Source organism: Haliotis asinina, chromosome 12, assembly GCF_037392515.1.
Source record: "Haliotis asinina isolate JCU_RB_2024 chromosome 12, JCU_Hal_asi_v2, whole genome shotgun sequence".
NCBI classification, from domain to species: domain Eukaryota; kingdom Metazoa; phylum Mollusca; class Gastropoda; order Lepetellida; family Haliotidae; genus Haliotis; species Haliotis asinina.
In genome coordinates, this window is record NC_090291.1 from 6,758,908 (window position 1) to 6,774,549 (window position 15,642).

The following is a 15,642-nucleotide window of genomic DNA, read 5'->3' on the forward strand; positions in this document are numbered from 1 at the left end:
GTGTGGGGATTTCCATCCCCTCCGCATCCAAAAATACCAGCTCGAACAACAATACATTCGACATCCAATTCTGATAAACTCCACGCCCCAGTTTCAGGATCACTGGTGAGGTCCTTAGGAACCTTTGTATTGCCAATGTGACGATAAATGATAACTCACTCTGTTTTGCAAATGTGTTTCTGCGTCGACAAACGCGAGCACGGCCACCTGTCATAAACAAACACAAATCGACTTTCGTCCCCATAACTTCAAATCCCATTCAAATGGAGTTTCACTTCAAGCTCAGCGATTTAGGACCGTTCTCATGGACAAACGAGGATGAGCAGGTTAATGTATTTTAACACGTCTTTGACACTGTTGTCACCATGAAATCATGAACTCATGTAACTCGAACTCGCCGTAATAACCTACCTCAACACACCGTACTTCTTCTAGCTTAGCATCCTAACTCGACGTTATACATTCAGCAGAGATACAGATGTAACTCGAACTCGCCGTAATAACCTACCTCAACACACCGTGCTTCTTCTAGCTTAGCATCCTAACTCGACGTTATACATTCAGCAGAGATACAGATGGACTGTAGGTAAAACAAGAAACAAACACACCCGTGGCACACTCCTGGCTTAAATACCTGTAACATACGTCAGCAAACATGTCCTACTATTAACGTGTTCTCAGTTCCTGGGTTCAGGTCAAACAACGTTTAATAACTTAAGTTAACAAAATTGTTGTCTTACGACTTATCAAGGATGTTAGGTGATAACTAGGGGTAGACAACGAGGAGAATGATCCAAATACAGCTTGAATAATTTCTAATCATCATTCTCTAGGCTGTTTAGCGTACATTTATATCTGCGTTATCGGCAACTGCCAGACGTGAGGTGCAATGCATGACTCCGTTGTAGCAAAGTTGTGTTCAAACTGTTGCTGATTTTGATACATAATACCGTTTTTTGTGATGTAGAATCATAATGTATCACCTCGGTATGTATTTCAATCCAATATGTATGTATGTACATTTCCGCGCACAGTATTTGCTGATTTTATCATTTGAAAGGGCAGCATTACATGACGTCACTAACTTTTATTCATAACGTTGTGTGCGTGAACGAACCTGTCATCTACGGTCACATACGACATTGTCCTTGTGAACCTCATCAGCAAACGTGAGTCTGTCTTCCACAAACCTCCCCGTGGGACTCAGCTGAATGACCTTATGGTTATTCTTGTCCGCTATGTAGATATCTTCTGCCAGGCTCTGACACACACCTACAGGGCGACCCATCGTCACGTTGTCTCCTGTCTGGTACTCAAACTCCTGTGTCCCGGCAAAGCTCACACAACCTTGTTAAATTTCCAGTCAGACACGAGGAGTTGTCCAGCGTTGCATGCAAGAACAGCGGTTTCACAAACATATCAACACCGAAACATCGGAGTCTCGTTCCTGACAGATCTATAACTTCTATCGCTCCCACATCCTCACAGCTACAAGCCAGGGTAGTTGCATCCAAACAGGCCAACCCAATATATCGAAGCTGGGTTTTGATTATCGAGTCTTTGTGTGGTCAGGAACCATCAGATAAAACTACTAACTGTTTCTTCTTTGGAACTGCAGCGACAGTCTTTGGTGGTTCCAAGTTTTAGGAAAACTGTCCAGTTTTAGGAAATTATTGTTCGATTTTCCAAGTGATATATGAAACGAATGCCCCATGCTGTGTTACAACAATAGTTTTGGTGCCCTCAAGCGAGACCACAGTCATATCATGCACTCCTGTGCGTCCGATATCAAACTGCATCACCTTTTCACCCTTGGCATCCTTCTCTGCCCCCGGGGGTATGTAGCCACTCCACGCAAAGACGTCATAAATGAGGTTTTGTTATCAATAAATCTAGAATCCACAATGCCTCCTGTATCAAACTCTTCATCTTCTGTTTTGTTCTTGGTGCCAGCAGCTGAGAATATTTTGTACACTTCATAACGGTCCATCACTGTTGATGATGATAAGGCTTTGTTGGCAAACATCATCCTCTGCTGGGCATCCTTCAGCAGCATGTCGCTATGTCTCACTCCCTTCATCAGAGCCTGGTCAGCCTCATCCTTTATCTGCTTCAGCCGGTGTGTCAGCTGGCTCTGCTGATGTCATATTTCAGCAACAAGGTCGTCGCAGATCTCGTTGATCCTTTCCTCATCCTCTTCATAATTCCTATCATGCTACTCAGTCTTTTCATTCCCAAAACTGGTGTTTTCCTCCAGTTTAGGGATTCTTGTTTTCAAGTCATGTTCTGCAACAGGGATTCTATTCTTAAAGCCGATTCTTCTAATGGCAGCACCTTCTTGCATCTTTTGTGATCCAGGATGCAACATCGGGGGCACACTGCTTCATCGCAGTCCTCACAAAGGAGATCAATGATCGCATCGCCATGCCTTTCGCATCTTGCGTCTTGGTACTGTTTTCATAACGTCATGTGTGACACCTGTCGCGGTATGAGATGAATGACGCTTTCTTTGTACCTTTTCACAGTCCGAACAAAGCGACTCTCCACACTCCGGACACCACACAGACGCATCCTTTGTCTCCGTGCCATCCGTACAGATGCTGCAGTCGATATGTTCAGTCGCTGTGACATAGGTAACGTGTGAATCTGTAACGTGCTGATCTATATTATTATGGAGAGGTTTTATTACTTAAATTGTGTTGACTATTATGGTTATAAGTCGAATATATATTGCTATTCAGTTATCTCAAATAATTACGAAGCGCTGGTGGCAACATTTGTTATGCAGAGCGGCGTCCCTTTGGTATGACAGAAGCCCGTGATTGTAGATTTGAATCCCGATTCGGCCCAGGTATTGTTGTAGGTTTGTTAGCACAGTAGCCCTGCTCGAGGGTTTCACCAAAGGTTGAAAGTCAGCGACCTACAACTCTTATCAAATAATGTATATAGAATATGCAATACCCTATCAGCAGAGAACATCGGCTCCAGAAAATAAATCTTGTGTACCTGCATGTTCTGTAACAGTGTCAGCGAGATTCTTGACAAAGGTGGCCGTCCTCACCTGTCGCGCCCACTCCTCAAGGGGTTGCTGGGGATCAGGCACTCTCGTCTCCCCATTACAGAGTGGGCAGCTCAGGTCGTCAAGAGCTGAAAGGTACATAGCCACAATTTCCGTAACCTGTTTCATGAATAGCCTCAGTTCCAAAAGATACGCGAATAACGTCAAACTATGATGCAGTGGTAAGAAAGACTATGAAGACATGCAAAGAAAAAACAACGTGAGTCCTTATCCTGAACATAGAAATGATCTTATTCATAACGAGAAGCGCTTTGTTTCTGTCATAAATATGTAGTTAAATTACACCATTTCGTAATCTCACCTACGAATCATGGGAATGGCATTTTAGTATCGACCGTGGTCTCCAAAAGCGGTACTTTCGGCTTTATGACAACACACAACTGACGAGAATGTCTATCTAAGCATCGCAAATAACACAATATCGTCTTGATTTTGTCTCATTTAATGTAAATCTGAACGGTCCTAATAGTTTCTTTTGGAATCGAGTATATGTCTACTATATGTTTGAACTACGTTGTGCAACACACATTTCTTGACATGCATTCAAACAATTGTATATAGGATATTTATATAGCACACATATCCATGCAACTATTGCTTGCTCAAGGCCCTGGTATTTTACGCTGAAGTACGCGTACGATATTGTTGTCCTGAACCGCAGATGTTGCAACCTATTACAGATGCAAGGGAATTAGCCAGGATTATTGAATTTGATGGCCTTGACCTTTTGTCTGTTAAATACGTTCATGTTTCAAAAAGTGTCCTCACTAACCGGATACTCTCTCGTTCCCAAGTGACGTCTCAATCCAGGTACCGATATTGCCTTTCAAAAACATTGTTCTTGCAATAAGAATAACTTTGCATAATATTATCAATATATTCTCAAATCAGATGTCTATTTCTGAAACAGATCCAAAGAAGTCAACCCTCATTCTTTTATTTCTCCCTTCCCTTCCTTTTTATATCGAAAACTCATTTGAAAAAAAACGAATGCACCATATGTCATTATTCTGACAGTTATCATCATCACAATACAAAGATTGTTGCGGAGATGGACATACTGCCTGATGTTGACTGTCACTGGTACGAGACTGTAATATAACATTAGTTCACATCAAACACTGATTCCAAATAAATTGTGTGAAACAATCGTCCAATTTCCAATCATCGACGGATCAAGACGGAAATTCTTTTTCTTCCCCGTGTTCCATACATGAAACGTCCTCATCCTGTCACCAGGGAAGTAACTCGATGTAAAAGCTCATTAACGCTATATCCTGTGTTCATTAATTCTTGATGATTTTTCAAAGCGTCACCATAGTGTTTTAATGGAAATGTCCTACCATGACTCTACAGATATCACAGAGGCAACCTTGAGATAATAGGAGGTATTAGAAGCACTACGTTGTTCTGCTATACATGGCTGCCTTTGTTTTCCGAATGTTCTTCAAAGTTGCTTACCGTAGTTTTCCACCCATTACCTTTGTGAATGATTGTTTCTAAACAGGCAACAGCGCCTTCCAGTAAATGTACCTACAACAATTTAAACGTCAGAATATAATCTATTATTTAACCTTTGTGGGATATATGTCATGACATGTCTATGAATGAATCACTGAAAATCAGCGGTGATATCAGGGCCTCGTTTCACAAAGCACTAAGGTAACCTTAGTGCAAATGTTAAAGAATGGAGTAAATGTTACGTCGTGAAAGGAGCCTTTGGTGTTACCGAACGTAATGAACAAATAATGCATGTTTCATTTACCAATGATACATTTCATTTCAGGATTACGTTTATCATGGACCAGTCCCTAGATTTTCGAAACTTTCTTATCGCTAAGATACTCGTAACTTAATGTTAATGTTAATGGCTCTTACGACTATGTTGGCGCTAAGAGAGCTTCGCAAATCTAGGCCCTGATGTTTACCAACGTGTGTCTTATATTCCTGGACTAGTATTCATAGTTTATCATAGACCTGATGTTTACCAACGAGTGTCTTATATTCCTGGGCTAGTATTCATAGTTTATCATAGGCCCTGATGTTTACCAACGAGTGTCTTATATTCCTGGAGTAGTATTCATACTTTATCATAGGCCTGATGTTAACCAACGAGTGTCTTATATTCCTGGACTAGTATTCATAGTTTATCATAGGCCTGTTGTTAACCAACGAGTGTCTTATATTCCTGGACGAGCATTCATAGTTTATCATAGACCTGATGTTTACCAACGAGTGTCTTATATTCCTGGATTAGTATTCATAGTTTATCATAGGCCTGATGTTAACCAACGAGTGTCTTATATTCCTGGACTAGTATTCATAGTTTATCATAGGCCTGGTGTTAACCAACGAGTTTCTTATATTCCTGTACGAGCATTCATAGTTTATCATAGACCTGATGTTAACCAACGAGTGTCTTATATTCCTGGACGAGCATTCATAGTTTATCATAGGCCTGTTGTTAACCAACGAGTGTCTTATATTCCTGGACGAGCATTCATAGTTTATTATAGACCTGATGTTAACCAACGAGTGTCTTATATTCCTGGACTAGTATTCATAGTTTATCATAGGCCTGTTGTTAACCAACGAGTGTCTTATATTCCTGGACGAGCATTCATAGTTTATCATAGACCTGATGTTAACCAACGAGTGTCTTATATTCCTGGACTAGTATTCATAGTTTATCATAGACCTGGTGTTAACCAACGAGTGTCTTATATTCCTGGACAGCATTCATAGTATGTTCATGTGTCTATACCTCTAATATTGTGGGGGCAATAGAGTCAGTTATACGTCCTACACTGTTTCAGCTAGGATTCAAACGAAGGTCAATGGTACCATCACGTTGAGCCGTGATGTTAATAGGTAGAAGTGATATGGTTTCTTTGAGTTGTCTACAGATCTAACAAGGCAGCCATGTATGATTTAATCAATACCTGTGTTGGGAAATAAACTGGCAGCGATCTTTACGTATGTAACCAGTTTTGTATGTGAAGCCAAGACTGACTTACGTGTAGAGCAAAGGAATTTGTAGAATTTGTAGGTACAGAATATATATCTGCAAATTTGTGTCAGTGCCTTGTGTCGGTGTCGTGCAGCAATATATTGTACGCTATAAACAATTTATAGTAAATAATACAGTAAAACAGCCCGTCTGTTGTATTTCCTTAAACCTCAGTCTAAAGGTGAATTCATCGCCACAGGTAGCGCTTTGCTCCCTTTCGATCTAACTGGAGGAAGCGACAAAATAATCTGCTAACTATGAAAACATTAATATAACATTAAGAAAACCAGTGTTGATGGCACAGATTAATTAATCCATCTGGTTTGGATATATTTCTGGTCAAATGCTTTTCTCAGAAATGCAAAAATGTCTCACCATCCCTTTTATGCCCATATTTTGTTCTTAGCACGACCATACGCTCGCCGAATGCTTTGACATACCTGAATAATATATACCGCTGTTACTTTCATTTATGTCATCAGGTAAATCTGTCTCGGAGTAGAAGTGCAGGGAACAGAGAAACAACGCCAGATCAGAAAACACCGTCTGTTGTTAACTAATACATTGTATTTCAAAGGTTCCGTGGAAGGTTTGGTTTTCTGTATATTTCCTTGTTCCCGTTACATGTACGTCACCGACTAAAGTATCATAGGATTTACAAAAATACATGAGGCTGCTCAATTAATACGAATCGTTCCTATGTTACTGTGAATGATTTTTGAAGGATCAAATGCTTAACATGACGTTATGCTCTGTGGAGACAGGTTTCCCAGTTTTATGGGTTTATTTATCGCTTTGTATCCTCGTTATGGCGTTAATACGCAGTGCTCGCTTTGTTGAATGTTTAACCCGGTCGTCTTCCATTCCAGTTAAATAGAGAGAGAGCTTTCGAAAACGTCATTCTGATGTTGCGAAAGTGTAGTGAATGGATGAGTTAAATTTAAAGTCACTTTGGCACTATTTCAGACATATTGTGACTAAAACAATAATTATATAGATTAACAATAATAAAAGATTGATTATACAATTCTGTCAACGATGGACCGTAAAATAACTAGAATACCGCAGATATACATGTAAAACTAGTAATTACATTTTTAAGAAATAAACATTGTACAATCAATGAATATAAGAAACTAGAACCCTGTTGACGAAGAACAGTAAAACCACTAGTAAATATCACAGGTATCCACTTAAGATTAGTAATCAAATCTAAAACAGTTTAACTATAATGGAAACCACAATGTAAAAATATGCTATAGACGCCAACTACTGAAGGTAGATTACCATACTAGGGATCATGGGAACTTACATTACCTTTGCTACCTGCATGGACCCTAGCTGGATTTACACCGCGAAAGCGTAGTGAACACCACATTGTGGTATCGATAGGCACGGACAACGGCAAAAATGTGCGCGATTTATGTTGATGTATTATCATGTGAAAAAGGATAAAGTTGTACATGGCGAAACGTAAAATAAAATAGAATTGTGAGAGGTCACCGTGTTATGAAGTTGGAATGTCATGTAAGGAAACAATGTGGACAAACAATTGCTTTTTCAGGTTTAGGGTCGACGTTATTTTGCTTCCGACATTGTTAACGAGCCGTATGAAGGACTGAGTATACTGCAAATGTTTAAAGAGATGCGTCGCCTTCTGTTTGCAAAGTCTGGGGATGGTATAGTGGAGTTGCTAATACAAAAAGGTGGTGAACAAAGGTGAACATATCCTAACTGTTACATGATGATTACTCCCCTTGGATTGCTTCCTGGAAGTCTTTGAGGATGCTAGTACAGGCACCCAAATTGGTGCTGTAGTTGTGTGCCCCCTACTGATTTAATTTACGAAAACAATTCTGCGTTCATTCTTGTTTTAAGTCACCTTGAAGTTTCGTAAGTTCCAAAATCCGTCAAAATTTTCTCAATCTCAATTGAGTAATTGTGAGTTTATAAGATAGAACTGAACAATAAGAAAATTTACTCAATAACCAGTATACAAAACGCTGTCTCATTTAGTGTTGATCTTCAGTTTCATTGTACGATAATTAGTGTCATGGGTTTAGCTTTAAGACTACACTTATGGTGCGTTACTAGTCTGTGATCGTCAATGTCGATATATGCTCGTCTTGATTGCCCCGTTTTCTTGAAAAGTTTTGTGGACTATTCGTTAAGACTACTCTTCGTTAGAGAGAGGTAATTGGTACTCTATTATAACACAGAAACCTGTTCGAAAATTTCTGAGTCATCAAGTCGTTCAAAGCTACGGTGTAATCTTACGATTAAAACAATCAGCAGTGTAGCTTAGCAGCATACAACACACATGTAGAATCATACAAGTTTACAGATGGCCTCTTGAAGAAACCTACATCCAAACATCGTTCTATGCAATGGCCAAGAAGTCACACTTTACGTTTAACCCAATATACATGTTTTTTGCCCAAAATGTGGAGAAAGGGGGTAAGGACTTTACTGTGATTAATTTTGATTGAACGTTACATTCAATGGACATGTTATGGAATACCCCTCTGGCACATTGATACTGAGTAACCAAATATTTAACCAGGACACTGCTTACTTTGACTGAAATGCGACAATGGGTTGTTTGTGGGAGCCTGGGGTGATACAGTTCACGTATTGCATTCCTATCCGTTTTAATGAACGCCTTATTTGTCAAAACAGATTTTCAGTGGTTACTTCATGTACGTTCAACACATTTTCAGCCGAACGCAATTTGTTGTGGCAGGTAATAGAAGGAGGTTGTTCTCCGGCGTTGGTGTTATACATACCAATCTCCCAACAGTGGGTTTCTCAATCGGATTGCACCGTCATGCTCGTTGGTTTTACAAGTATTACCTACCTACTGATAAAATCGCAACGTCTCCAAAACAAATAACAAATAACTATATTTGTACCAATTGTGTCAACAAAAAAATACGCCCTAATTGATCCACGTTCGTGGGTTCCATACACATTCTTATGGCTTATGGTAATGCAAGCTTATCGGCTGAACACTATGCCACCGGCGATGTGTTTATGCTACATGGCTATGTCTAGTTAAGTGATGACGTGACGTTGATGAGTCTTTCGAGGCCCCACTAAAGTATCTAGTTATCCGGATTTTCAACTCAAACGAGTCTTGATGCAGGAACCAAATGCGGTTAAATAATGAAGGACTCGGAAAGTATTTACATCTGTGGATTGTTTGACCACTGTGTGTGTACGTAAAGGGTGTTGACGGCATGCGCTAGAGTTTCAGTGGTTTTATTCAAGTTCTTAGCCCTCTTTCCTGTCCCAAGGGTAACTGGGAGACTTTTTTAGAGTTGTCAGTGAAGGCTCTGTTCAAACATGAGAAGCTCCGATAATTTTGTTTTAGTTATTTTGTGTAGATATGTGTTCGTGTATCTACCGCTAAGTGTGTTTTGTATGTATGTATGTATGTATGTATGTATGTATGTATGTATGTATGTATGTATGTATGTATGTATGTATGTGTGTGTAGATATGCACGCATGCATGCACGTATGCATGCATGTGTTCATGCATGCATGAATGAATGCATGTATGTGTGCACAAGAATAGTCAAATAAGCAAACAAACAAGTACAAATTTTAGTTCCCTCCCTCACAAGATAGAAACGGCAATGACAGTCCTTAAAAGGCTGAAGTTATGTTGCAATTATGATAAAGGTATAAGCGCTAGCAGAATTAACAGAGCTCTCCAGCTGGTCGCAAGAGCAGCAGATCCCCACAGGCTATTTTGACTTGTCAGTGTCTTGTGTCCATGATAATACAATTGGGGCATTAATTGAATTCCAACACAGCAGTATGTTTCTTCTCTGTTTGTGTAAAGTAGTTATAGTGTCAGTCAACTTGAAACATTGCTTTTAGATCCTGACAGCGTGGATCACGCAGTGCCGGAATCTCAGTCCAAAAGGCTATAAACAACATTACGCCGTCTCATCGGCATCCGACCAGACATATAGGCAACAGTGAGTCTCCGTTCCTGCTCGTCTTGGGTATACAAGAAAAAGGGACTTGTTTCTTCTTAGCTGCTTTGTAATGAACAAAAGTAACAGAGCACACGATTTGCTTGCATATTTAGTTAACTAGAGGTGTTTTGTCATGACTTCACTACAGCATGTATTAGTGGGTTTTCATAGTAGTAGATATGAAACGTGGGCGTTATGGACAAACTTACTGATTCGTTTAGACATAATATTATGCCTTGAACACAATGTTAGGAAATGAAAGCTATACAGACCTGTTCACTGTTCTCGTCATGCATTCCCGTTACGTAGCATGTTTCACGTACGTGCAAAAGACATTGATGACTTACTTTTAATAGTTTCAGTACACAGTTGACAGCTGTCAGGAACCCAATAATAAGAACTATCAGATTAATGTCGGAAGTGTTTATGGATATGACACACATGTGCGTGCATTGTATAAGTGTAGTCCCAAGTACAATTGTCTTGACGTGACTAATGTACAGACACGGAGCATACGAGGGAGAGGAAAGTGGGTTAAACTTCATCTCCTTCACGTGGAAATGGTCAGAGTGTAACGTCTTGCTTCCTCCAATGCAATTACGTCGTATCTTTGGACAGCTGTCAGTCGACTCTTGATCAGGAGGCCCATTCAGCAGATACAGATAATTGAACATTTTCCTCCTTTGCGAGTGAAAGCATGGAATGAATTCATGACGCCAAATTGTGACGCACATCGAGGCCGTCACAGACACATCGAGGTCAGTTGTTTGTTTGTCAAGACAACTGAGGAAGGTCATCATTTAATTCATGCTAAGATCCCCAAATACAACAAAGAAGTCATTAGCCTGTTGGAAGTCATGCCTATATGGTATTTACATATTTTGTTTGTCGTATCAGTGGGGCTGATAATGAAATATTTTACTTCACAGAATGCTTTCTATACCTACTTTGTATACATACACGTGAACAAGACAAGGGCGAGGTCAGTCTTTCCGAGAGAGGAATACCTATCTGAGAGCGCCAGATTGCTTACCGCTGCCAACTCCTGATACAAGAAGAAATTATTATTATATATTATTATATATGTAAATAAATAAACCGACAACTCTAAATTTGTTTTTCCCTCAATTAATAGTGAAACACGTTTTGCTCATTAAATACACATTGTTTGTGAACTCAGTCACTGAAAAAGCAGTTTAACTCTGTACAAACAAATTTCTGGTTTAATAAATACGTTTCCATTCGAAGCTGACTAGAAACAATAAAGCCAGCAAGCTCACAAATGTAGAATGCACTACTAAACAAACAATGTAAGAACATGACATGCATCACCATTTAAATTGTCATTTTGTTTATTGTAATAATCAAAACTAAGAAATTCACGCCCACGTAAAAAAAATGAGGAAGAATTGGCGGCATTGAATGGTCAGGCTGGTTGACACATTTAATGCGAGTCATCATTTCCGAATTTCGTGGTCGATGTCAGCCATCACTTTGGCCACTGATACTGGTCGAAGTTTGGCATCACTTTGGCCACTGATACTGGTCGATGTCCGCCATCACTATGACCACTGATACTGGTCGATGTCCGCCATCACTATGACCACTGATACTGGTCGAAGTCCGCCATCACTATGACCACTGATACTGGTCTATGTCCCCCATCACTATGATCACTTTGACCACTGATACTTTTCGATGTACGCCATCACTTTGACCATTGATACTTGTCATATCCAAAGCGGTCCTGTCCTCAACATATCTATCATTAACATTTTAACTTAGTTTTACATGTCTTCCGCTAGTATGACAAGTTCAGTGTGAACACAATCCGATTAAGATCATTAATCAACATATATATTCTATTTCCTGTTATTCGTCATGTGGTACCATGGATGCGACACTAGGCTTATGTTATCTACAATGACTCGACATTTCGGTTCCAGGTAGAATTTGGGGAAATAACCCTTTCTGTACGTGCCAATATAACCAGCGAAGACGAAAGAAATATGAAACATGGACTTTCAAACTGATGCTGATGAGACATTGAAGCTGTCTCCAGACAAGGATGGCCGCATGTATTCTACATGTTCGTTACCTTACTTTCTACACTCACTATGGTAAGTTGTTGTTAGAACTCACGTGACCTCTGATAATATCACAGGTTGACCCCTTGTCATCAGTTAACATCCACGACACGTCGTAAATCTAACAACAGGTTTCAGTATTAATTCGGCATATTTTTGTTTGACGTATTACCAAACCACCTGTATATAAGGGAGATCGTACGCTCCGATTATTTTGCCAGTTTGAAGATAACCGAACCTGTGTTCGTATGTTTAATCGTGAAATATATTTATCATAAAGAGAAGAGATGAAATATGACTGTCTGTGGACAACTGGGCAGTCATTTAAACCTTGTTTTGTACTGTGTCATCATGGATTTCATACGATGTTATTTACACCCACACCCACAGCTTTGATGTTAGGAGGTAGGCATGGTATGGTTTATTTGAGTTCCCTTCAGATCTAGCACGCTAGTCATCTCTGCTTTGATCTATACACATGAAGATACCAGACTATAGATACAAACTGGCAACCATCGCACGATATACTCACAATGTATAGGAAGACAAGACTCACGCCTGTCCGTGGGATTCGATGTAGATGAATGGCTTTCTTTCCAGTCTGGAAGTAAATACCTTCAGCCTATCGTCTTTTGTCGATATCTTGCCGCCACGTCCTGTTTATCAAAGAGCTTGACGAAGAATCGTGACAGCCTGGTATCTACGCTGAGAGATGCACCTTTCCCCCCAGTCTTACAAGTATACCTCACATGGAACTTTGAAGATTGTTGGCAAAAATGAAGTAACTTGACGTTGTGAATAACGAATTATGTATCAATTATTAGTTATCAGACTATTCCAAACTATCAAACAGCTCCTGAATACACAAGAAACACATCACCGACCTACAGTATTACTACTTTTACTTATTGCATGTTGTGCAAGACTTTGGTGATGAAGAGCTATTCTATGCTCATTAAAACAAATATTACAAGATATGTGTTATCAAAACTAGCACAATAGGATTTCATCTTCATCCTTTTTATGTCATTTTAACTCGATAAAATCAGTTATAGAGCCAGAAAAATATATAACATTATTAGAAAATAAGGATTTGATAAAAACCATGTGTAAATTTAGACCATCCCTACATAATTTCAATGTCAATTTTTCCAGAAAGTATAAAGAAGAAGATATTGATCTAATTAAATGTGCAAACTGTAAATTGGGTATTATCAGTTTGCGATAAATATAAAGATCTGAGATGGAGAGATATTTTCCACATATTAAGCATGTCAATAAAAACAACATGTTAATGGTAAATTTACTAACATCTCAAAATCCTCTTGTTATGCATTCAGTTGCAGCTTTGTTACAACATATATTTATTGCTAGATAATTATTTAAATATGTGTTTACTTGACATTGTAAACACATTATATATCAACTGTAAATTGGGCCATAAGCTCGTATATTACCGAATAAAATGTCTGTCTGTCTGTCTGTCTTTTGCATGAAGTCGAACCAGACCGTGAAAAAATATTCTTTGTGAAACCGAAAAAACAAGCAATTCCATGTGTGTATTCTCTTCCGGACTTCTCTTCCATGACTCAGTTACAGCTGTATTCTAAATAATACCGAGTTTATTTTCATATCCAAAAAATTACACACCCAGTGTGCTTATGATTATGATGACATTCACCTCACTGCAACAACAATGAAGTTTCAGAACGTAGCCTCGCACAAAGTCATCTTCACGAAAAATATGGTTTTCTTGGAAACGTTTGCTTTGATTGTGTTTACTACTCAGAAGAAACATTCAGTTTCCCATTGATGACATCGGTGTACACATGATTCCTAATTTACTCAGTGTCTGGTATTAAATGCAGATTTAATGTTAAATACATCTATGCTTCAGACTTTATTTGTGATACAGTCTGTCACTAAATCAAATTTTGTTGATTATACTGAATACCTGGAATCTAACTCTTGAAGTTTTCAACAGAGTTTCTTTGCCTGGAGACATCTTATGATGATGAACACACATGAGGATTTTATTCATAAACATAGTATTACTTTAGCAACGAGCTAGAGTGCATTCCACCGCCACTGAAATCCAACGGAGCATGATTCGGCAGCCGTTCTTTTCCTCTCATACAAAGCCATTTATCATACTATATTTTTTTAGCAAACGGGGTCATTTTCGTTGTTGTAATGAACAGTAAACGAAGACTCATTTAATGATAATGTTCTGATTATGGTACAACATGTACTGAACAATCAGTGTTCAGATAACGTACACTAACCTAATTTTGTCACTACCAAAGTCCACTGTTCCAAGTCTCAACTTGGTAATCAACGAATAACAGCGTGCGTCCCTAGATTTGAAGCATTTTTGACGCACAACCACATTAATGGTTTTCGTAACACACATGGCTGCTACATGACTCGCTAAGAACTACGAATAATTAGATGAATTGCAATTAGATGAATTACAAACAAGAAAATCTTTAATTACACAGCTTGTGTGCGAAACTACATTAGTTTAAGTAATGAACAGACATAAAGCATATAAGGGATAGGTGGGTGGTTTTAGCATCATTTCAGTTCAATGAAAGAGTTCATTGTGTTATGTATGTTCTGGCTTCTTCAAAAATATTCCGCTGCATCCTTGGAAACCTTTCAGTGAACGTTTGATCAGGAGGCCAATGCGGCAGAAATAGCTGAGCCTTTGCCTCCTCCATAATTGACAGGATGGGATGAACTCAAGAGGCCATCATCTGTCTGTGACGCAGATATGCTGTTGGATTGTGGCCTGGATTAACGCACTGTCATGTAAGTCACAGTCCACGTCAGTTGGTGGTGTGTCCAGAATACTGACATGTCCTTCACGAAGTCATGAATTGGAACGAATCTGTGGTTGCAACTGACCAAACCGAACATTCCCTAACTTTGATCACACTGAATGAATCCATAATGGTCATAAGCGCAAGGAGGACAGCTCTCAAGGCCACGTTATCTCTTATATATTGGAGAAAATGCAATGGTATTTTGATAAAAAAACAAAAAGACATTCCCACCCATCCGTGAAGTCTTCCTTTTCCTTTAGTCATTAAATACTATTCAGTAAAGAAATCCTCAAAAAGCAAAAAATATAATAACAATAACCAAACAAAAAAAACCAAAACAAAACAAAAATGCGGAAAAAGGTGAGAAAGAAAAAAATATTATAAAATATTATTAAAAAGTATTACGATTCAACTTGACTTATCTATCCAGTGAATGTTTAGCACGGGAAGTTCAACATGATCCTTATGACGCTGACGGATACGTCCGAAATAGTTTGTTCCGGCAGAGTGATGTATATGGATCTAGTTCGATACATCTCGTAATCCTGGTGGATCAACGGTTAATGTGACTGTTTGAATGCAGGAATTCCGGGCGTGTTTTTCCATTTGAGTTTATCTGGTGAATATGTTTCCAAAACAATGTGTATATA

The 15,642-nt window shown here is 39.0% G+C and overlaps 1 pseudogene; it reads right to left on the reverse strand.

Moving 5' to 3' along the window:
* Positions 1-1,080: 1,080 nt before the first annotated feature.
* LOC137258704 (uncharacterized) lies at positions 1,081-3,915 on the reverse strand (annotated as a pseudogene).
* Positions 3,916-15,642: the final 11,727 nt, after the last annotated feature.